The following is a 23154-nucleotide window of genomic DNA, read 5'->3' on the forward strand; positions in this document are numbered from 1 at the left end:
ATTAGATGCTGTGCTCCAGTTAAAGAAAAAAAATCCAAGAGGAAACTGTCATGCAAAGACCAGAGGAAAACAAAGAGTTTAAGAAATCATAATAAGAACTTCCTGGAAAAGTTATAAAATAACCACCTGGAACTAAAATTTTAGGTATCAGCAAAGTCAACATATATAGAAATATCGCACAAAAAGTGAAGGAAAATAAAAAAGTTTCTTAATAGAATTTTGGCCTTGTCCGGGTGAGGACATAGATTCTAATGAATTCTTTAAAAAATATATTTGCATATGTGCATTAAAAGTGAATGCTAATACAGAAGTTGGTTGCATTTCTTTATACTAACAAAGAAATATCAGAAAGGGAATGTAAACAATCACTTTTAAAATCGCATCAAAAAATAAATTAAATACTTAGGAATAAACCTAACCAAGGGAGGTGGAGGAGTTATATGCTGAGAACTACAAAACATTAATAAAGGAAACTGAAGGCGATTCAAAGAAATGGAAAGATATCACATGCTCTTGGATTGGAAGAATTAATATTGTTAAAATGGCCATACTACCCAAAGCAATCTACAGATTATTTTTTATAAATTTATTTTATTTATTTTATTTTTGGCTGTGTTGGGTCTTTGTTGCTGTGCTTGGGCTTTCTCTAGTTGCAGCGGGTGGGGCCTACTCTTCCTTGCGGTGCATAGGCTCTAGGCATGTGGGCTTCAGTAGTTGTGGCACATGGGCTTGGTAGTTGTGGTTTGCAGGCTCTAGAGCACAGGCTCAGTAGTTGTGGTGCATGGACTTAGTTGTTCTGTGGCATGTGGGATTTTCCTGGACCAGGGCTTGAACCCGTGTCCCCTGCATTGGCAGGTGGATTCTTAACCACTGCACCACCAGGGAAGCCCCCAATCTACAGATTTAAGGCAATCCCTATCAAATTACCAATGGTATTTTTCACAGAACTAGAACAAATAATCCTAAAATTTATATGGAACTATAAAAGACCCAGAATTGCCAAAGTAATCCTGAGAAAAAAGAACAAAGCAGGAGGCAAAACCATCCCAGACTTCGGACAATACTACAAAGCTAAATCAAAACAGCATGGTACTGACACAAAAAGGCATATGGATCAATGCAAGAGAATAGAGAGCCCAGAAAAAAACCCATACACCTATGGACAATTAATCTTCAACAAAGGAGGCAAGAATATACAAGTGGTATATTCAGCAAGTGGTATTAGGAAAGTTGGACAGCTGCATGTAAATCAATGAAGTTAGAACACACCCTCACACCATACACAAAAACAAATTCAAAATGGCTTAAAGACTTAAGTATAAGACAAGACATGATAAAACTAGAAGAGAACATAGGCAAAACACTCTCTGACATAAATCATACAAATGTTTTCTTAGGTCAATCTCCCAAGGCACTAGAAATAAAAGCAAAAATAAACAAATGGGACCGAATCAAACTTATAAGCCATTGTGCAGCAAAGGAAGCCATAAACAAAACAAAAAGACAACCTACAGACCGGGAGAAAATATTTGCAGATGATGCAACCGACAAGGGTTTAATTTCCAAAATATACAAACAGCTCATACAACTCAGTAACAAAGAAACAAGCAACCCAGTCAAAAAATGGGCAGAAGACCTAAACGGACATTTCTCCAAGGAAGACATACAGATGGCCAATAGGCACATGAAAAGATGCTCAGTATCGCCAATTATTAGAGAAATGCAAACCAAAACTACAATGAGGTACCACCTCATACTGGTCAGAAAGGCCATCAATAAAAAGTCTACAAATAACAAATGCTGGAGAGGGTGTGGAAAAAAGGGAACCCTCTTACACTGTTGGTGGAAATGTAAATTAGTGCACCCACTGTGGAAAATAGTATAAAGGTTCCTCAGAAAACTAAAAATAGAGTTGCCATATGATTCAGCAATCCCACTCCTGGGCATATATCCAGACAAAACTATAATTCAAAAAGATACATGCACCCCTATGGTCACAGCAGCACTATTCACAATAGCCAAGACATGGGAACAACCTAAATGTCCACAAACAGATGAATGGATAAAGAAGATGTGGTACATATATACAATGGAATACTACTCAGCCATAAAAAAGAACAAAATAATGCTATTTGCAGCAACATGGATGCAACTAGAGATTATCATACTAAGTGAAGTAAGTCAGAAAGAGAGAGACAAATATCATATGATATCACTTATGATGTGGAATCTAAAATATGACAGAAATGAACTTATCTATGAAACAGAAACAGAATCATGGACATAGAGAATAAACGAGTGGTTGCCAAGGGGGAGGGAGGTGGGAGAGGGATGGATTGGGAGTCTGGGATTAGCAGATGTAAACTGGCATATATAGAATGGATAAGCAACAAGATCGTACTGTATAGCACAGCAAACTATATTCAATATCCTGTGATAAACCATAATGGAAAAGAATATGAAAAAGAATGTATATATATGTATAACGAAGTTGCTTTGCTGTACGGCAGTAATTAACACAAAACTAAATCAACTATATTTCAATAAAAAAAAAGAATGAAATAATGCCATTTGCAGCAACATGGATGGACCTAAAGATTATCAAACTAAGCAAAGTAAGTCAGAAAGACAAACACCATGTGATATCACTTGTATGTGGAATCTAAAATACAACACAAATGAACATATCTATGAAACAGAAACAGACTCACAGACATGGAGAACAGATTTGTGGTTGCCAAGGGGGAGGGGGGATGGGGGAGGGAAGGATTGGAAGTTTGGGATTAGCAGATGCAAACTGTTATATATAGGATGAACAAACAACAAGGTACTACTGTACAGCACAGGGAACTGTATTCATTATCCTGTGATAACCATAATGGAAAAGAATTTGAAAAAGAATATATATATGTATAACTAAGTCACTTTGCTGCACAGCAGAAATTAATACAACATTGTAAATCAAATATACTTCAATAAATTTTTTTAAAAATGAATGTTAATAAGCATAGGAAAATGTACTCAACATCATTAGTCAATAGGGAAATGCAAATCAAAATTACGAGATACCACTTCACACCCAGTAGGATAACTATAATAAAAAAGATAGATAATAGTAAGTATTGGTGAGGATGTGGAGAAATTGGAACCCTCATACATTGCTGGTGGGATTCTAAAATGGTACAGCCACTTTGGCAAACAGCTTGGCAGTTCCTCAAAATGTTAAATATAGACTGACTATATAATCCACCAATTCTACTCCTGGTATATGCCCAAGAGAATTAAGAACATATGTCCACACAAAAACCTGTAAACAAATGTTCAGAGAAGCATTATTCATAAGAGCAAAAGAGTGGAAACAACTCAAATATTCATCAATTGATGAATGGATAAACAAAATGTGGTATGCTCACACAGTGGAATATCATTCAACCATAAAAAGAAATGAAATACTAACACACGATACAACATGAATAAACCTTGAAAACATTATGGTAAGTGAAAGAAATCACACACAAAAGGCCAAATATTGTATGATTCCATTTATATGATATGTCCAGAAGAGGTGAAACCATAGAGAGAGAAAGTAGATTAATGGCTGCTAGGGGCTAATGGTAGGGGAGAATGGGGAGTGGCGGCTAATGGTTTGGGGTGTTTTTTCGGGGATGATGGAAATGTTCTGAAATCAGACAGTGATGATGGTTGGACAACTCTATAACTATACCCAAAACACTCAGTTGTACACTTGACAAGGGTAAATTTTATGGTACGTGCATTATATCTCAATAAAGCTGTTATTAAAAAAATTAGTGTCAGAATGTAATATTATTCAGACTAAAAGTAGGAAGGACATTCTGAAAAATGTTACAACATGGATGAACTTTGAAGGCATTATGCTAAGTGAAATCAACCAGCCACAAAAGGATAAATAGTATATGATTCCATTTGTATGTGATACCTAGAGTAGTCAAATTCATAGAGACAGAAAGGAGAATGGTGGGTAGCAGGGGTTGGGGGAGGGGTGAATGGGGAGTTAGTGTCTAATGGGTACAGAGTTCCGGATGGGGAAGATGGTTGTACAACAATGTGAATGTACTTAATGTCCTAGAACTGTACATTTAAAAATGGTTAAAATAGTAAACTTCATTTCAGGTACATTTTACCACAGTAAAAAAATGAATGTTAACCACTAGAAGTCTCAAATAGAATATGCAAGTTTCAAATCAGTAGGTGAAAAAATGGAATTAATAAAATTTAATGATTCCAAAAAATCTAGGAGAGTGGGAGAGGGGGAGGAAGTTGAAGAAAGCATAGAAATGGTAACACAAATAAGATGGTCAAGAATAAGTGCAAGAAATGTGGTGTCCTGGATTCAGTCCTGGAACAGAAAATGGACATTGGTGGAAAAACTGGTGAAATTGAAAAAAGTCCGGGCTTTAGTTAAGAGTAACCTACTAATATGGGGTTTTTTAGTTTTGACAAGTGTACCACAATAATGTAAGAGGATAACATTACAGGAAATGAAACTGGGTGTGCAGTATTTAGAAACTTCTGTATTATTGCCACTTTTCTGTAATTATAAAAGTATTCCAAAATAAAAAGGTTTTTAAAAATTATTTTTTTATTAAAAAAATAAGTGCAAGAATATCAATAATTACCAAAAATTGTGGTTAATTAAACTGACCCATTAAAAGACAGTGTTTTCATTTTGGGGATTTTTCAAGAATATAGTTATATATTGTTCAGATAGAAAATATGCTTTTAAAAATTACAGAGGAAAGTTGAAAAAAAAACCACCTGGAAAATAATTAGCAAAAATATTTTTCATAGTGACAAAAGGAATCATTTGCTAAGAAGTTATAACCCTTATGAGTTGTGTGTACCTAACAGCATACTATGAAATATACAGTAAGATTTTATAGAATTACTAAGAGAAATTTATAAATTGATATTTATATTGAGAGACTAACACACGTCCCTCAGATTTGACTACTATGTAAGACAAAAATTATAAAGGTATGTAGTATCTGAGAGCCAAAAATGTTTATCAGTTTAGGTCACATTAGCATCTATAACAACAACAAAAAAAACAAACCTTAAACATCAGGACCTTAAACCTTAAACAATAGAAGTTTATTTCTCTTTCATGTAAAATCCAATCTTAGGTCATGCGCTACAGAGGAAGGGTCTCTGCTCCAGAGTCAGTCAGGGATTCAAGCTGACAGATACTTTGCTAGCTTCAAAACGTGACTTCCACGGTCACCTAAGTGTTGTATCCTAGCAGACAGTCATGGTAAAAGAGAGAATGGAGACTCACATGTGAGCCAGTCCTGGAACTGACACATTACAAATTTTATTCATGTTCCATTGGCCAAAACTCAATCATATGGCCACATCTAATTGCTAGAGAGGCCATGAAATACAGCCTTGTGTATGCCCAGGAAGAAGGTGGAAACAGGTTTGTTTGTCAGTTAGCCAGTCTTTAACAGAGTAATTAACAACCTATGAAGGACTCCCCCAGTGGTCCAGTGGTTAAGAATCCATCTTACAATGCAGGGGACGCCGGTTTGATCCCCGGTTGGGGGACTAAGATCCCACATGCCTTGGGGCAACTCAGCTGGCGCACCACAACTACAGAGCCCATGCACTCTGGAACCCGGGTGCCACCACTAGAGAGAAGGCCGCACGCCGCAATGAAAGATCCCAAGTGCAGCAGCTAAGACCTGATGCAGCCAATAAATAAATAAATAAAACAAAAACTGATTAAAAAAAAAACAGAAAAGCCTATGAACCTAATGGATACGTATAGAACTCTGAACCCAACAGAGAATATATGTACATTCTTTTCAAAGACAAATGGAACATTTACAAAAATTGACTATTACGCTGCACAGTAAGTCCCCAAAATTTGTTAATTGATGTAATATAAAACATTTATTGCCAACACAGAAATAAAATTAGACGTCAACAACAGTATAAAGATGACTAGAAACTTGTATACATCTGGAAACTTAAAAACACAGTTCTAAATAATTAATGGGATGAAGAAAAATCATAAGAGAATTAGGATTGAATGAAGTACTACTTTGGAATGCAAAGTAGTTTTCAGGGAAATATATAGACTTACTGGCACTTATAAAACAAGAAAGATGAATGATGGATGAACTTAGCTTTCATATTAGAGATGCCATAACAAATCATCACAAACTAAGTGGCTTAAAACAACAGTTTATTGTTTCATAGTTCTAGAAGCTACATGACTGAAATAAATGTATTGGCAGGGCTATGCTCCCTCTGAAGGCTCAAGGGGAAGATACTTCCTTGTTTCTTGCTAGCTTTTGTTGATCGCACGCAATCCTTGGCACTCTTTGGCTTTAGACACATCCCTCAACTCTCTCCCTCTGTCATCACATGGTGTTCTCCCTGTGTGTCTGTCTTTGGTTCCAGAGAAAGATTTCTCTTTTCTTACAGGGACACCAGTCATATTGGATTTAGGGCTCATCCTAACCCAGTAAGACCTCATCTTAACTTGGGTACATGTGCTAAGACCCTATTTCCAAACAAGGTCACATTTACAGGTTCTGGATGGACATCAATTTTGGGAGACACCATTCAACCCAGTAGAGCTTCAAATAAAAAAATAAATCGAAAAAAAACCCTATGAAACATAAAGAAAGAATTTAGAATAAAGAAAAATAGCAAAGACTGCAGTAGAAAGTAATAAAATAGGAAAAAAGTCAATAAATAAATAGTGATTCTTTGAAAAGTCTTAAAAAACTTGATCAATTGAAACAAAGGGAGGGCAAATTAACATTATATAGACTGACAAAATGGTCAAACTACCAACTACTGACTCAGAAGAGATTTTAAAGTAATAAAAGACTACTAAACAACATTATGGGGACTTCCCTGGTGGCGCAGTGGTTAAGAATCTGCCTGCCAATGCAGGGGACACAGGTTCAAGCCCTGGTCCGCGAAGATCCCACATGCTGCAGAGCAACTAAGCCCGTGAGCCACAACTACTGAGCCTGCGCTATAGAACCCGCAAGCTACAACTACTGAGCCCGTGTGCCACAACTACTGAAGCCCGTACACCTAGAGCCCGTACTCCACAACAAGAGAAACCACCACAATGAGAAGCCCGTGCATCACAATGAAGAGTAGCCCCCACTCGCCACTACTAGAGAAAGCCCGCACACAGCAACAAAGACCCAAAGCAGCCTAAATAAATAAATAAACCAACATTACGCAAAAAAATGAAACCCAGATGAAATGGAAACAGGAAAAATTAAATTATCAACCACAAAAGAAATTGAAATTATGGTCAAAGATCTATCCACTAAAAAGATACTGGTCCATGTGGTTCTATAGGAGAGTTTTACCAAACATTAAGGGGACCAATAATTCCTTTCTTATATTAACTCTTTCAGAGAAGAGAAAAAGAAGGAAACCTACTCATCTTATTTTCTAGATGAATATTCCATGGGAGCCTGAGAAAAATGCTTATTCTGCTGTTGTTGGATGAAGTAGTCTATAGATGTCAATCATACCCAGTTGATGGGTGGTGCTGCTGAGTTCAGCTATGTCCTCACTGATTTTCTGCCTGATGAATCCATTTCTGACAGAGAAGTGTTGAAATCTCTAACTGTGATAGTGGATTTATCGATTTCTCCTTGCAGTTCTGTCAGTTTTTGCCTCACGTAGTTTGACACTTTGTTGTTAGGCACATACATGTCAAGAATTGTTATGTCTTTGTGGAGAACTGACTCCTTTATTATTATGTATTGCCGTTCTTTATCTCTGATAATGCTCTTATTTTGAAGTTAGCTCTGTCTGAAATTAATATAGCTATTCCTGCTTTCTTTTGGTTAATGTCAGCATAGCATATTTTTCTCCATTTACTTTTAATCGATATGTGCCCTTTATATTTAAAGTGGGTTTCTTGTAAACAACACATAGTTGAATCATATTTCTTCATCTACCTGGACAATATCTGTCTTTTATTATTTTTTTTTGCGGTATGCAGGCCTCTCACTATGTGGCCTCTCCTGTTGCGGAGCACAGGCTCCAGACACGCAGGCTCAGCGGCCATGGCTCACGGGCCCAGCCGCTCCACGGCATGTGGGATCTTCCCGGACCGGGGCACGAACCCATGTCCCCTGCATCAGCAGGCGGACTCTCAACCACTGCGCCACCAGGGAAGCCCCGTGGTTTTAATTAAGTATTTTACATGATTTCATTTTCTCTCCTTTCTTAACAAACCAGTTATATTTCTTTTAGAGGTTTCCCTAAAGTTGCAATATACATTTGCAACTAATCTAAATCCACTTTCAAATAATCCTATACCACTTCACAGGTAGTGTGAGTACCTTATAGTAACAAAACATCCTAATTCCTTCATCCTGTCTCTTGTATCATTGCTGTTATCATTTCACTTATTATAAGCATATATATATACATATATATATATATTTACACACACATAAGCAAAATAATTGAACACATTGTTGCTATTATTATTTTGAGCAAACTATTATCTGTTAAATCAATTAAGAATAAGAAAAATAAGTTTTATTTTACCTTCACTTATTCCTTCTTCAATGCTCTTTTTTTTTTTTTTTAACGTAGTTCTGAGTTTTTGACCTATAGTTGCCCCTCCATATCCTTGAGCTCCACATCCGTGGAGTCAATTAACCTTGGACTGAATTTATTTGGAAAAAATCTAGAAAGTTTCAAAAAGCAATACTTGAACTTGCCATACCCTGGCAACTGTTTACATAGCATGTATATTGTATTTACAGCTATCTACATAGCATTTACACTGTATTAGGTATTATATGTAATCTAGAGATGATTTAAAGCAGTGGTCCCCAAACTTTTCGGCACCAGGGACCAGTTTCGTGGCAGACACTTTTTCCACGGAAGCAGGGAATGGTTCAGGCGGTAACGAGAGCAATGGGGAGCCGCAGAAGAAGCTTCGCTCGCTTGCCTGCTGCTCACCTCCTGCTGTGCAGCCCAGTTCCTAACAGGCTGCGGAGGGGTTGGAGACCCCTGATTTAAAGTATATGGAAGGATGTGCATAAGTTATATGCAAATACTGCTCCATTTTACATAAGGGTCTTGAATGTCCTTGGAGTTTGGTATCCATGGGAGGTCCTGGAACCAGTCCCCTGCAGATATCAAGGGACAACTGTATATTATTTTCCTTCTCTCTAAAGAACTTCTTTTAAAACTTCTTGCAAGGCAGGTCTACTGGCAACAAATTCCCTCAATTTTTGTTTATCTGAGAAAAAATTTTTAGTTCTCCTTCACTTTTTTTACACGGGCCTCTCACTGTTGTGGCCTCTCCCGTTGAGGAGCACAGGCTCCGGACACGCAGGCTCAGCGGTCATGGTTCACGGGCCCAGCTGCTCCGCGGCATGTGGGATCTTCCCGGACCGGGGCACGAACCCGTGTCCCCTGCATCGGCAGGCGGACTCTCAACCACTGCGCCACCAGGGAAGCCCTCTCCTTCACTTTTGAAGGATAATTTTGCAGTGTACAGAATTCTACGTGGCTGGATTTTTTCCTCTCAATACTTTAAATATTTTGCTTTACTCTCTTCCTTCTTGCTTGGTTTCTGAGGAGAAGTTGGATGTAATTCTTATCTTTTCTTTCCTCTATAGATAAGGTGTATTTTTCCTCTGGTTTCTTTCATTTTTTTCTTTATCTTTAATTTTCCGTAATTTAAAAATAATATGCTAAGACATTGTTTTTTAAATATTTATCTTGCTTGGTGTTCTCTGAGTTTCCTGAATCTGACATTAAATTGAGAAAATTCTGTCATTATTATTATAAATATTTCTTCTGCTCCTTCTCTCTTTCTTGAGGTATTCCCATTACACATATGTTATACCTTACGTAGTTGCCCCACAGACCTCAGATATTCTGTTATATTTTTTTCAACCTTTGTTCTCTTTGTTTTTTGCATTTTGAGGATTCTATTGAGACATCCTCAGGCTCAAAAATTCTTTCCTCAGCTGTGTCCACTCTACTAATGAACCCATCAAAGGCATTCTTCCTTTCTGTTACAGTGGTTTTTTTTAATCTCTTGCCCTTCTTTTTCGTTCGTTCTTAGGATTTCTATCTCTCTGCTTACATTGCCCATCTGTCCTTACATGCTGTCTACTTTTATCCATTAGAGCCCTTAGCATATTAATCAGACTTATTTTAAATTCCCAGTCTGATCATTCCAAAATCCCTGCCATGTCTGGTTCTGATGCTTGCTTTGTCTCTTCAATTTTTTGTTGTTGTTGTTTTTTCGTTTTTTGCCTTTTTGTATGACTTGTAATTTTTTCTTAATAGTCAGACATGATGTACCAGGTAAAAGGAATTGCTTTGTTAATCATTAAATAAAAGTTTTTAAATTACAATATAATATACTCTGTACAAGGAAAAAAGTATAGAAAAAAGACTGAAAGGAAATGTACAACAATGTTGAACAATGGCTGTACTGGGCAATGTGTTTATGGGTGATTTTGTTTTCTGCTTTTTTTTTTTTTTTCCCTGTACATTACACATTTTCTGGAATACCATGTGTCAGTTTATAATTAGTCATGAAAAATGTAAAATAAAAATAAAGAGGCTTTTAAAAACCCACTGTCAGATTCATCTTTAAAGAGTAGTGTGTTTACTCCCCTTCCCCCTAAAGGAGGCCCTGACATTTAGAGACAATATAAAACACTCTGAAGCATCATTTAATCCTATTACTCTTCTGGACCTCTTATAAACCAGGGGATGATCCTTTTGGCTCTTTAAAATAAATCTCCCAAGGTCACCGGGCTTGTCTGTAACAGAGGGGGTTGAAACTCCCAGGCCAGTACTCCTCCCCCTGCACCATCTGGCACCGTGGAATTTCATCAAAGACTGCTTGAGCTAGCCAGAGAGCCAAATGTTCAAATTTTTCTTCTTTCTAAGGGAATATTACTCCCTCTTAGGATTATTCCACTAACAAGCCATTGCCCCCTTGCTGGACCTCAGTTTCTTCCTCTGTAAAATGAGGGACTTGTGTTGTCCTGGCAGATCTGGAAATTCCAGGCTTCAAGACAACTTGTGCCCTTTTTTTCTCCCTGTTACCTCAAGGGTTCTGCTTTTTTCTGCTGGCTCTGTCATGGTCCTGGGGAGGCCATGTCCCATCCTAGTTCTGCCACGAACTCATTTACTGGGTATCCTTGATCAAGTCAGTGACCATCTGGGGACCTCAGTTTTCCCATCTGTACTGTGAGGGTTTGGGCCCGGACCAGAGATTTTCACATTCTGGGTGTTGCAACTCTAGAGTCCTGGGGACGGTGGACGGAGTGAGCAGCACCCTCTGTGTTTGGTTTGCACATTGTGGTTCTGGGTAAGATTTCCTTTGAAAAAAGGATCTGTTGCTACAAAACTGCTTGAAAACTATTGAGCCAGGAGACTCCGCAAACCTTTTTTCCAGGGCTGACATTCTATTTCTCTACCAGTTGTAGAACACTGGGTACCAGGGTGAAAGAACAGGGTAGACTCCGCTTCCCTGTAGGGGCTAAGCTATTGGGAGAAGAAGTGGAGATGGGTGCTACTAGGTGGTGCTAAGATCTGAGACGCTCAGATCAACTCAGCCCACTCAGCCACTTCTCCTTCATTCCCCTACCCTTCCCCGTCACCTAGGCAACCAGGCGGGACACTGGGCCTGTGGTCCCTCCTTCCCCCTCCCTCCCCACCCACTCAAACTCCAGGCCGCATTCCCACCCCTGTCTGTCCACAGCTTCTCTGCGGGGAGAGATGCAAATCCTACCTTTAGGGCTGTCTTTTTGTGAACATGAAATCCAGATTCCAAGCGGGGGCCCCTAAGTCCTAAAATAATTCTGGCTTGCATGCGAATTTGCCTGTTTTCCTGGAAGGCGTGCTGCAAGCAAAGGGTCTGACCTTGCCACTGCAGTGAGTGCAGACCTCTGGGAGGCCTAAGGCCAGGGCTCTCTCACTGGAGACCAGGGTTGCCATCGGCTGGGGGTAGGGGGGTCTGGGGGGCGGAGAGCGGGTGGACAGAGGCGGAGGATGCCACCAGCGGTTCTCTGCTGCAGGTAGGAAGTTGGGGGTAAAGTGTCCTGGGGTTTCATGTTTTGAGAGTTATCTCCGCTACCAAGTGGCCAGAGCTGAGGGCCAGGGTCAGGGTGGGAATCCAGATAGGCTCGTGATAGTAGTTAAATGGAGGCAAACAGGAGGCAGAGACTGGGGAGTTGGAAGGGATGGACAGGGGGCTTTGTAGAGGGAACTTGCTGGAATTTGTGTCTGCATATTACACTGAAAAATTCCGGGTTCAATTCGGGGGGTGAGCTGGAGTGCTAAGCTGGGTGGTGGACGTCGGGCCATAAGAGGCAGTAGAACCATGGGCGAGTCCCAGCTACTTGGCTTCTTCAACAATTAAATGGGGATGAAAGAAGGTGTGTGAACTAGAGCAAGGGTCACATATCAATAGCAACTAGAGCTAATAAACAAATTCAGCAAAGTTGCAGGGTACAAGACCAATATGAAAAACCAACCATACACTAACAATTAACAACCAGAAAAGGAAATGAAGAAAACAATTCCATTTATAATAGAATCAAAAAGAATAAAATATGAGGGTCTATCAGAACTCTCCTAACTTCCTGCTCATTTTTTCTGTAAAACTAAATGTCCCCCAAAAGTCCATTAGTTTTTCAAAAATAATAAAAGACTTAGGAATAAATTTAACCAAGGAGATGAAAGACTTACATTGAAAATATTGCTGAAAGAAAATAAGGAAGATCTAAATAAATGGAAAAACATTCTGGGTTCATGGATTCAAAGACAATATTGTTAAAATGGTAGTACTGTGCAAAGCGATCTACAGATTCAATGCCATCTCTGTCAAAATCTGAAAGGCCTTTTTGCACAAATGGACAAGATGATCCTAAAATTCATATGGAATTACAAGGGACTTCAAATAGCCAAAACAATCTAGAAAAAGAATTAAGTTGGGTGACTCATTCTTCCTGATTTCAAAGTTCACTGTGAAGCTACACTAATCAAAACAGTGTGGAACTGGTGTATGAATAGAAATACAGATCAATGGAATAGAATTGAGAGTCCAGGAATAAACCTGTACATCTATAGTCAATTGATTTTCGAAGGGTGTGATGACCATTCAATGGGGAAAGAGTCTCTTCAACAAATTGTGGTGGGGAAACTGAATACTTCCATGCAAAAAATGAAGTTTGAATCCTACCTCACCCCATATTTAAAAATTAACTCAAAATGAACCAAAGACTTAAATGTAAGATCTAAAACCATAAAACTCTTAGGAGAACACATAGGGGGAAATCTCCAGGACCTCAGATTTGGCAATTTTTGGCCCAAAACACAAGGAATAAAAGAAAAAAAATGGATGAATTGGACTTTATCAACATTGAAAACTACTGTGCATCAAAAAACACTATGGGGCTTCCCTGGTGGCGCAGTGGTTGAGAGTCCGCCTGCTGCTGCAGGGGACGCGGGTTCGTGCCCCGGTCCGGGAGGATCCCACATGCCGCGGAGTGGCTGCGCCCATGAGCTATGGCCGCTGAGCCTGCGCGTCCGGAGCCTGTTGCCCCGCGGCGGGAGAGGCCACAACAGTGAGAGGCCCGAGTACCGCAAAAAAAAAAAAAACAAAAAAAAAAAACACTATGAAGATAGTGCAATGACAACCCACAGAATGAGACAAAATATTTGCAAATCATATACCTGACAAGAGACTTATTCCCTTATCAGAATATATTAAAAACTCCTACAACTCATCAACAAAAGACAACTGGATTGCAAAATGAGCAAAGGGCTTGAATAGATATTTCTCCAAAGAAAATATTCAATGGCCACTAAGAATATGAAAAGATGCTCAGAATCATTAGTCACTAGGGAAATGCAAATCAAAACCACAATAAGACACCATTTCACACCCACCAGAACAGCTATAACAAGTATTGGCAAGGATGTAAGAAAATCAGAACACTCACACATTGCTGGTACGAATGCAAAATGGCACACGCACTACAGAAAACCCTTTGGCCGTTCCTTAGTAACTTAAACATATGACCCAGATATTCCTTTCCTGGGTATATGCCCAAGAGAATTGAAAACAGGTGTTCAAACAAAAACTTGTACAAAACTGATCATAGCAGTATTATTCACAATAGACAAAATGTGAAAACAATTCAAATGTCCCTCAACTGATAAATGGATAAACAAAATGTGGTATATACATACAATGGAATATTATTCAGTCATACAAAGGAATGAAGGGCTTCCCTGTTGGCACAGTGGTTAAGAATCCACCTGCCAATGCAGGGGACACGGGTTCGAGCTCTGGTCCGGGAAGATACCACATGCCACGGAGCAACTAAGCCCGTGCGCCACAACTACTGAGCCTGCACTCTAGAGCCCGCGAGCCACAACTACTGAGTCCATGGGCCACAACTACTGAGCCCTCGTGCCACAACTACTGAAGCCCGCGCACCTAGAGCCCGTGCTCCGCAACAAGAGAAGCCACCACAGTGAGAAGCTCATGCACCGCAACGAAGAGTAGCCCCAGCTCTCCGCACTTAGAGAATGCTCGCGCACAGCAAAGAAGACCCAATGCAGCCAAAACTAAATAAATAAGTTTAAAAAAAAAAAAAGGAATGAAGTACTGATACATGCTACATCATGGATGAACCTTGAAAACACTGTGGTATGTGGAAGAAGCCAGGCACAAAAGCCCGTGCATTGTATGATTTCATTCATATGAAATATCCCGAATAGGCAAATCTATAGATGCAGAAAGTAGATTAGTGGTTGCCATGGGCTAGGGAGAGAGGTTAATGGAGAGTGATCGCTTCACAGGTATGAGGTCTACTGTTGGCGTGATGAAAATGTCCTGGGACTAGGTAGTGGTGAATATTGTACAACATCGTGAAGGTTCTAACTGCTGCTAATGGTAAATTTTACATTATCTGTATTTTACCACAATAATAAAATGTTCAATGAATTTTTTTCCAAAAGAAAGCGAACTCCCTAAAATTTTTGCTCACCTCTCCATAAACAAACAAACAAACTTGTTTTAACAGAAAAACTATTTTGTTTAAGCATGAGCTTATACAGAAAGTCCATATCTGAAACAGATAAAAGTGGAGGTCCTGGGACAGGGGGAGTCTATGACCATTTCACCTCATATGAAAAGCCCTGAGCAACTGAATAGATTTTGAGATGCCTTCTAGCCCTGATCTCCTGAGTTTGAGGTACATAGTAAATCTGTGTTGAAGGATTGCTCAGCTGAGGCCACCAGAATTAAAGGGTCCTGGATTGGTGACCAGGCCGGAGCTCCAGCTCTAGTCCATGTGTCCACTGTGGAATTCCGGCCAGAGCCTGCCGAGCTCAACGCTGGATGGCATTCTCTGAAAGATGACAGAATGAACTATAGCGAAGGGCCTGAGAATGTCTGGGGTAGGGAGGAGGTAGGTGTGGCGCTTAGGAGTTGGGAGCTCTGGATCCAGTCTGCCTGGCTTTGATTCCCGCATCCATACTTACTAGCTTTTTCCTGGAGTTAAGCTCTCAAACCGTCTGTTCGCCAGGGGTTAATAATACTGTGTATGGCATGATGGTGTCATGGGGATTAAATGCATTAACTGCAGTAAAGAGCTTAGAACAATACCTGGCATATAGAAAGCCCTCAATAATTAATCTTATTTTTATTCTAGAATTACAGGGGTCCCTTTCATCATATGACTCAATACAGTCAATCCTATGGTGACTGAGAATCTCTCTCTGAGGAGGGTCCAAGAGATGACCTTGGGCCCCAACTTGCCCTTCATCCTTGTTTCTCCTATAGTACACAAGGCGGTGGCAAACTGAGGTTTCCTCTCCAAAATGTCTGCATAATTTGGTTGTCTTTCAAACCGCTGGTCTTAACCCATTGGTACTGAAATCAACTGGGTAGGTTGTGAGCAGTTACAAACACTTCAAAACATGGAAGAGAAAAGAACAGAATGGTAAACAGAGTGCAGCGTAGGTAATTAGGGTAAATATTCAGTATTGTTTGTTGAAGCTTCTGTTTCAGTTTGTGTGTGTGTGTGCCTGCGCGCACACGCTAGTGAGCACATATGTAATGGGTTGTGATATAACGTGTATTTCTTGCTGAGGGTTGCAGTAAAAGAAGTTTGAAGACCATGATCTGGTAACACCCAGGGGCTTCCCAAAGCTCCCTGAGCTGAGCTGAGGAGAGCAGTCTGCCCTAGGAAAGCAGATGTGATTTGGTGGGCAGGACTGACTGAATGGACTCAGGTAATTTGCCCACCCCCCAGCAAAGCTAGGACGGTGGTTTGCACTGGGGACTGGAGGCCGGGAGGAGGGAAGAATCTTCAGCTGGGAGGTGGGGAGATTCAAAGGGTGGGACAGGTGCCCTGATACTTGAATCAAGTCAATAGAACTTGGAAGACTCCCCCCCTCCCCATACACATAAATACACACTAGGATCACTTAGGCAAAAACCAAGGGCCTGTCTCAGGTGTTTGGCTGTCTCTTTCATAGTATTTTGTATTTTCCAGGCTACCTTATTCCCCAGGTTTGTGTTGTGGTTCCAGAAGTCCCCACCTTCCCCTGCCTTTTAGATGACCCATGCAGACTCATTTCAAAACTACTAGCGGCGCTTCCCTGGTGGCGCAGTGGTTGAGAGTCTGCCTGCCAATGCAGGGGACACGGGTTCGAGCCCTGGTCCGGGAGGATCCCGCGTGCCGCGGAGCGACTAGGCCCGTGAGCCACAATTACTGAGCCTGCGCGTCTGGAGCCTGTGCTCCGCAACAAGAGAGGCCGCGATAGTGAGAGGACCGCGCACCGCGATGAAGAGTGGCCCCCACTTGCCGCAACTAGAGAAAGCCCTCACACAGAAAAGAAGACCCAACACAGTCAAAAATAAATTAATTAATTAATTAAACAAACAAACAAACAAAAAACTACTAGCTTTCCCGCTCCCCTTAGCCCCTGCCTTCTCAGATGTCACTGGCTTCCCTGGGTTCAATTTCTCCTCGTAGCTTTGGCCCAGCACAGACTCCTCCTCCCTCCACCCCAGCAAGGAAGACTAGCACCCCGTCCCCCCCATATACAAACTTAGACTCACCGGAGGTCTGGAGTCATTGCCAAGGCCTGGGCAAGGGCTGTCAGCTTTGTGGAAGGGGGCTTCTGGGGATTTCCCAGCTGGGGACTCATCCAGAAAAAGAAGAGGCGAGAGTCGGAAGTATTGTTGAAAATGTGGCCAGCGGACAAGCTGGACTACTGTTTGGTATTACTTATCCACGATCAGGTGGCTGGGAAGTAAAACTGCTTTCTAGTGTTTGGGACTTCAAACCCCTACCCTCACTCACCCTCACTGGGTCTCCTGGGAGTATGGCAATTCTCTGAAGCTGGGACATCAAAAGCCAAAAGGAAGGGGGACAATCTCAGCTGGGGAAGTATACATTGAGACCCAGTTTTTAAGGACTATTCATGTCCTTTAAAGAGGGTTAATCACATTGAAGTCTTTAAATCTAGTCCTTATGACAACCTGGGTATCACCTATGTTGACCACACCTTTGCTTTGTAAGGATAAAAGAAACTAACATGTGAAAATATCCTAGTACAGTTCCTAAAGCAAGATAGACGCATCACAGATCAATCAGTTATCACAAGCATCCTTGCAATATCACATTTTATCATTGACATCACATTTTATAATTTGGTTGAAAATTAGTGAAAACACATAAAACAAAAACCACCCACAAGCCGTCTTTTATGCTTAAAAAGAAAGAACTGTACAAAGACCTCTCAAGACCCCGCTTTCCAGTTCCCAGATTAATAATTTGCTGTGTCTCTTTCTTTACATTTTTTCTTCAGGTTTAACTGGACCTACTTATTGGTCACTCCCTCTCTCTCCAGGCTTTTTTAAAAGACGGAAATTGAATCACACAGTCTGTCTAACTAATGTTTTAACTTGCTTTCTTCACTTAATGTATCATGGACAATGTATGAGTGCAGCCATTCCTTACTGGGTATTAACTGTCTTTTTAGTTTTTTTCCAATCTGATGGGCAGAAAATAGCGCCTCGTTGTTTCAGGTTGCAATTCTCTGATCAAGCATCATCTTATGTCTTCTGGAGGTTTGCATTTTCTCCTCTATGAATTGTCAGTTCAAACCCTAACCCACTTTTCTATTGGGCCTTTTCTATTTTTCTTGTTAAACTGTACAGCACTCTTTGTATAGGAAAGACATTTACCTTTTGTCTGTTACATGTGTTGCAAATATTTTTCTTCCATTCTGTCCTTTGCCTTCTGACTTCATTTATGGTATCTTTTGTTATTCAGAAATTTTAAGTATTTTATGTAGTCAAATGTGTTTATTTTTCCTTTATGGCATCTGGATTTCTTTTTGGGTTGTTTAGCAAGCCTTTCTTTTCTGGCTTTCCTGGACCCATTGCTATGTTCTCCATCCACTCCTGGGTGACAGCCGGCAATGAATGTCCTCACTGAGCCCTGCTCTGTCCCTCATGCCAGCACCTTGGGCTCCTTATCTATCAACACGGTGCAATCATTGTCTGGTGTTGGCAAGTATTACATTGTGTCAGAGAACACAGAGAGAGGCAAGGGTGAAGGAGCCAAGACAGTCAGAGAAGGCCGTGAAAGAAGTGGAGTGGCAGTTGGTATAGCTGAAAGGTTGAGAAAGCAGAGAGGGGGAGGGAGAAGAATTTCATGACCTTGAATGGAGCATCTAAAAGTCACACTAGCTGATACTCCGAGTAGGAATTTTAAAGCCAACGGCATCTTGGAAAGGAATTTCGTTCAACTTTTTTCCAACTCATTTCATTCTTTACAAGCACTATATAGTGGCTGGTCCCCACACCTGGGAGGTAATATAAAAACCTCCTGCCAGACTCAAAGTGAAAGAAAAAGAAATTGGAAAATAGGACCTTAGCTCAAAAGTATGTCTCTTCTTGAGTAAATTTTAATAGACATTCCAGGCTCCATAGATTAAATGATTACATTAAGAAAACAAAATCAAGAAAGTAATGGTACTTTGGTTAGAGTGAGTCTGAGTTCCTTACCTCTCCACAGTTCACCTTCCTAAATGAACAGACGAAAACAGCTCAGGTCACCACATACGCGGGAGCACCTACCCTGCACCGACTACCTCTCATGAAAACAGCCCTGGAGGTAAACAGGACATGGTGTAGGGTCATCTGAGAACACTGCAGCGCTGATGGCTGGAGCATTGTCTAATGGTCCCTGGCATCCATTGCCCCTGACTCTGGCTCCAGAATTAGGCAACACAGTTACTCTCTGCCTCTGCAGTTATGGCCCCTACAACCCTGGGGCTTCTGCTGACTGCCTTCTCTCTGCACCACTGACTTCTGCCTCCTTCTAGGCCTCCTTCACATGGGATGCCCTCTTGAGACTCATATTCAAACTCTCCAAAAGACAGGGTCCGACTGGTTCTAGTTACTAGTGTCCTTTTGGGGTTGTCTCATCGGCAGCTGGCCAATCTACAGCCAACCCTCCTTGGGTTTGTTGCCCACCCCTGCTCCATGGTGGCAGGGTCACGTGGCCAGCTTTCCTCCAGAGGAGCTCCGGATGGGCATTAAGGCCTCAATAGTGAAATAAGCTGCTTTCCAGTACTCACTCCTTCCAGCATCATGCCCACTGCAACAGGTGTGACATCTGGCTACCCAGTTTATAGTAGACTAGAATGTTAAAGAGGGGAAATGGAAGATGAGAAAGCATTTACAATCAAAGTCAAATATCATTCATTAACCACCATTTGTTAGCATTTCAACATTTATCACTTTCTAAGGAATAAGATATGGTTTCTTAAGGCCTACAGTGAGGAAATAGGCCATAAAGTATAATATAAAGAAGTATAATTGACACATAAGAACTCAAGAAGCTACCAAAAGGGGCCATGTAGTGTCGCGACAAGCTTTGCCTCCTTCTGTGATGCCAGTCTACCCCTATTTTATAGCACTGAATAATACTTGAGATGCAGAATAATACTTGAACCATGGAATTGCTAAGCTGGGTTCTAAAGGCTCTCTCTACTCAGTGGTTAAGAACAACTTAAGTTTGTGATTATTGATGTGTCATCACCCCTTCATTCCACTGACAACAGTCATCCGTAGGGCACCTTGCGGAATCGTAGTGCAGACACCAGGCAGAATACACACATTTGCCAGAGCCCTCAACTTGGGATGTTCTGAACAACCATTTCTTGAGATATTTCTAAACTCTCTCTTATATCTATTTGGACTCATAGCAATCTTTCAGATTATACCATTTTTTTAAAAAATCCAGAATTATTATTAAAAACAGCCATAACTAACACTTCTACATCATTTCTAAGCTATATGTGTCACTCAGGATCCCTACAGGGGATCTGTGTGATTTGAGGAGAGTTTATAAAGGGACTATTTACAAAAGTTTGAGGGCAGAGTTTAGGGAAACTACCACGGGACAGTGCAGCACCCTGGGGCTAGCATGCATGGGGAGCAGTTACCATCCCTAGGCTTAGAGGGGAGAGAGCATAGGAAGTGGTGACCATGACCAGGACAGGGGATATGGATGGAGAGGGTCCCCTGACAGCAGCTGTAGCCCTAGCTAGAGGCACAAAGCCAAACCATGGTGACCTGGCAGAGAGGAAACCAAGGAAATATCTCTCTCTCCTCACTTTCCTCTGGCCCTCCTATCTCCAGTATTTCCCATTTGCCAAACCCTACTGGAAGCCTGAATGCAAGAGATATAGTCCACGGAGGTCAGTCTCCTAGGGCACAGAATAGAGTGGAAAAAGATGAGGGGTGGATATAGAGGGGTAAATAGAAGATGTCCAGTGCTTCTGCCATTAAGGACAACAATATTAATAACACCTTCCATATGAGCCCCTGCTTTAACCAGTTTGCTTTCTACAGGTAAGGGAAGGATGGTTCACAGGCTACTGTGCTCTTCAGTGTCACTGGTAGGACAGCAGTTGAGTTTACCTTCTGAGAAGGAAATTCATAAGAATTAAAACAAAAAGCGATGATCTCAGTCATCTAGGGTATATTAGTTATCTGTCACTGCTAACAAATTACCTCAAAACTTAGTAATAAAAAATAACAAACATTTATTATTTCACACAGTCTCTGTGGGTCAGGAGCAGCTTGGCTGGGTGGTTCTAGCTCAGGGTCTGTCATGAGGTTATCAAGAGGTTGGCCAGGGCTGCAGTCCTCTAAAGGCTTGATTTGGGCTGAAGGATTCATTTCCTATGCAGCTCATTCACTGGCCTTGCAAGTGAGTGTTGGCTTTTGGCAGGAGGCCTCAGTTCTTCACCACGTGGACCTCTCCACAGGACTGCTAGAGTGTCCTTGGGACATGGCAGTTGGCTTCTCCCAAAGTGAGTGATCCAAGAGAGCAAAGCAGGGAGGAACCACGGTGCCTTTTATGACCTAGTCTCACAAGATATACACTATCATCACTTCCGCCATATGCTACTCATTAGAAGCAAGTCACAAAGCCCAACCCACTCTTGTGGAGGGAGAGCAGGTACATGGCAGGGATTAAATGCCACCTCTTAATGAGATTAGGAAAGACTTTGTGAACATATTCTAAAACAACCGCATATCACAATAACAATATCAAAGATAATGTGGTTATATGATTGAAGAACTTAGGGAAGACTTTCCACTGAAACTTGAGCATCACCAAGCATGGTGAAATCTCCCAAGCATACTGTGCTCTGTCTGAAGAAAGAGCAGGTTAACAGAAGAGGGCTAATTCCCAAGGCATCTACGAAAAGATGGCCCAGAGGGGTAATACTGTGCAGAGAATTGTGAACCCAGTGGACACAAGTTATCTGATAAAAGGAGAGGCATACTTGGTTTGGGGACAGGAACGGATCATGTTTGGATGAAATATCTGTCAAGGATTATCCATTTGCCCTGGGTGGGAGATGCCTTCTGGCAAGGTAGTGTCCTAGGCAGTAGGCATGAGGATTTCAGTAAATCTAAAGAATCACCTCCACTTAATATCAATTAATTGCTAATGTTGGATGCCCAGCAGTGTCTTATGAGTGTTGCTAATGTGCCTTGGGCCTGAGCATTTGCAGACCTGGAAAGCTAAGGACTGGATAGACCCATGAACATCGATGTTCCACCCTGCAGAGAAATCACCGCCTTGAGTGATGTCCTTATCTTGCCATGCCTTTTGTTATTGCAGAGCCCCTTCTGTAAAAATTCATGTGCCTTTTGCCTCCTTGCACCCCTGAAAGCAAGCTGGGTCACTAGCAGTGTTACTAGAGCCACCCGAGAAAATTCAGCCAGGGTTCTCACTCTTGCTGTGTCTGCTCAAAACAACATGGTCTGATCTGGAATTATGGCCTCAATATGGGCCACCAGTGTTTCTGTCAGTACACAGAGGATACAGTCTTCATCAAGTCAGGCTGAGTGATTTTCCTTGAATGGATTATCCAAGACACCTATCCAGTGAATAAACGACGCTAGCTCTTTGTACATAAACATTTTTTAAAAACAACTTCAAAAACAAATTCATGTGACTTTATAACTAAATCACTTTGCTGTACATCTGAAACTAACACAACATTGTAAATCAACTATAATATAAAATAAAAATTTTTTAAAAACTAAAAAAAAATTCATGTGATAATAGGGCACTGTTTACAACACTAAAAATAGTGCAAAAAACCCAAATGTCCAGCAATATGGGACTGGTAGCATTAACTATGTTACAACCACACAGTTGAATACATTAGCTGTATTTATGAAAGTATTCTACTCTGCTGTGATGAAAGTATTCTACTCTGTCCAATACGGTAGCCTCTAGCCACATGTAGCTACTTAGCACTTGAAATGGGGCTAGTTCAGCCAAGGAATTAAAATTTAATTTTATTAATTTTATTTTAAATAACCATATGTGGCCAGTAGGCTATCTTAATGGACCCTGCTCCTCAATACATTGGTATCATATGATCTCCAAGATAGATTGTGAAGTGAAAAAACAAGAGGCAGGAAGTGTAGGCCAATGTATATAGGATATTACTTTTTGTGAATAAAAGGGAGAGAAGTAAAAACATATTTGCATGAATTTGCACAAACCCAGTGAAAGG

The sequence above is a fragment of the Orcinus orca genome, chromosome 2 (assembly GCF_937001465.1).
Source record: "Orcinus orca chromosome 2, mOrcOrc1.1, whole genome shotgun sequence".
Lineage (NCBI taxonomy): Eukaryota > Metazoa > Chordata > Mammalia > Artiodactyla > Delphinidae > Orcinus > Orcinus orca.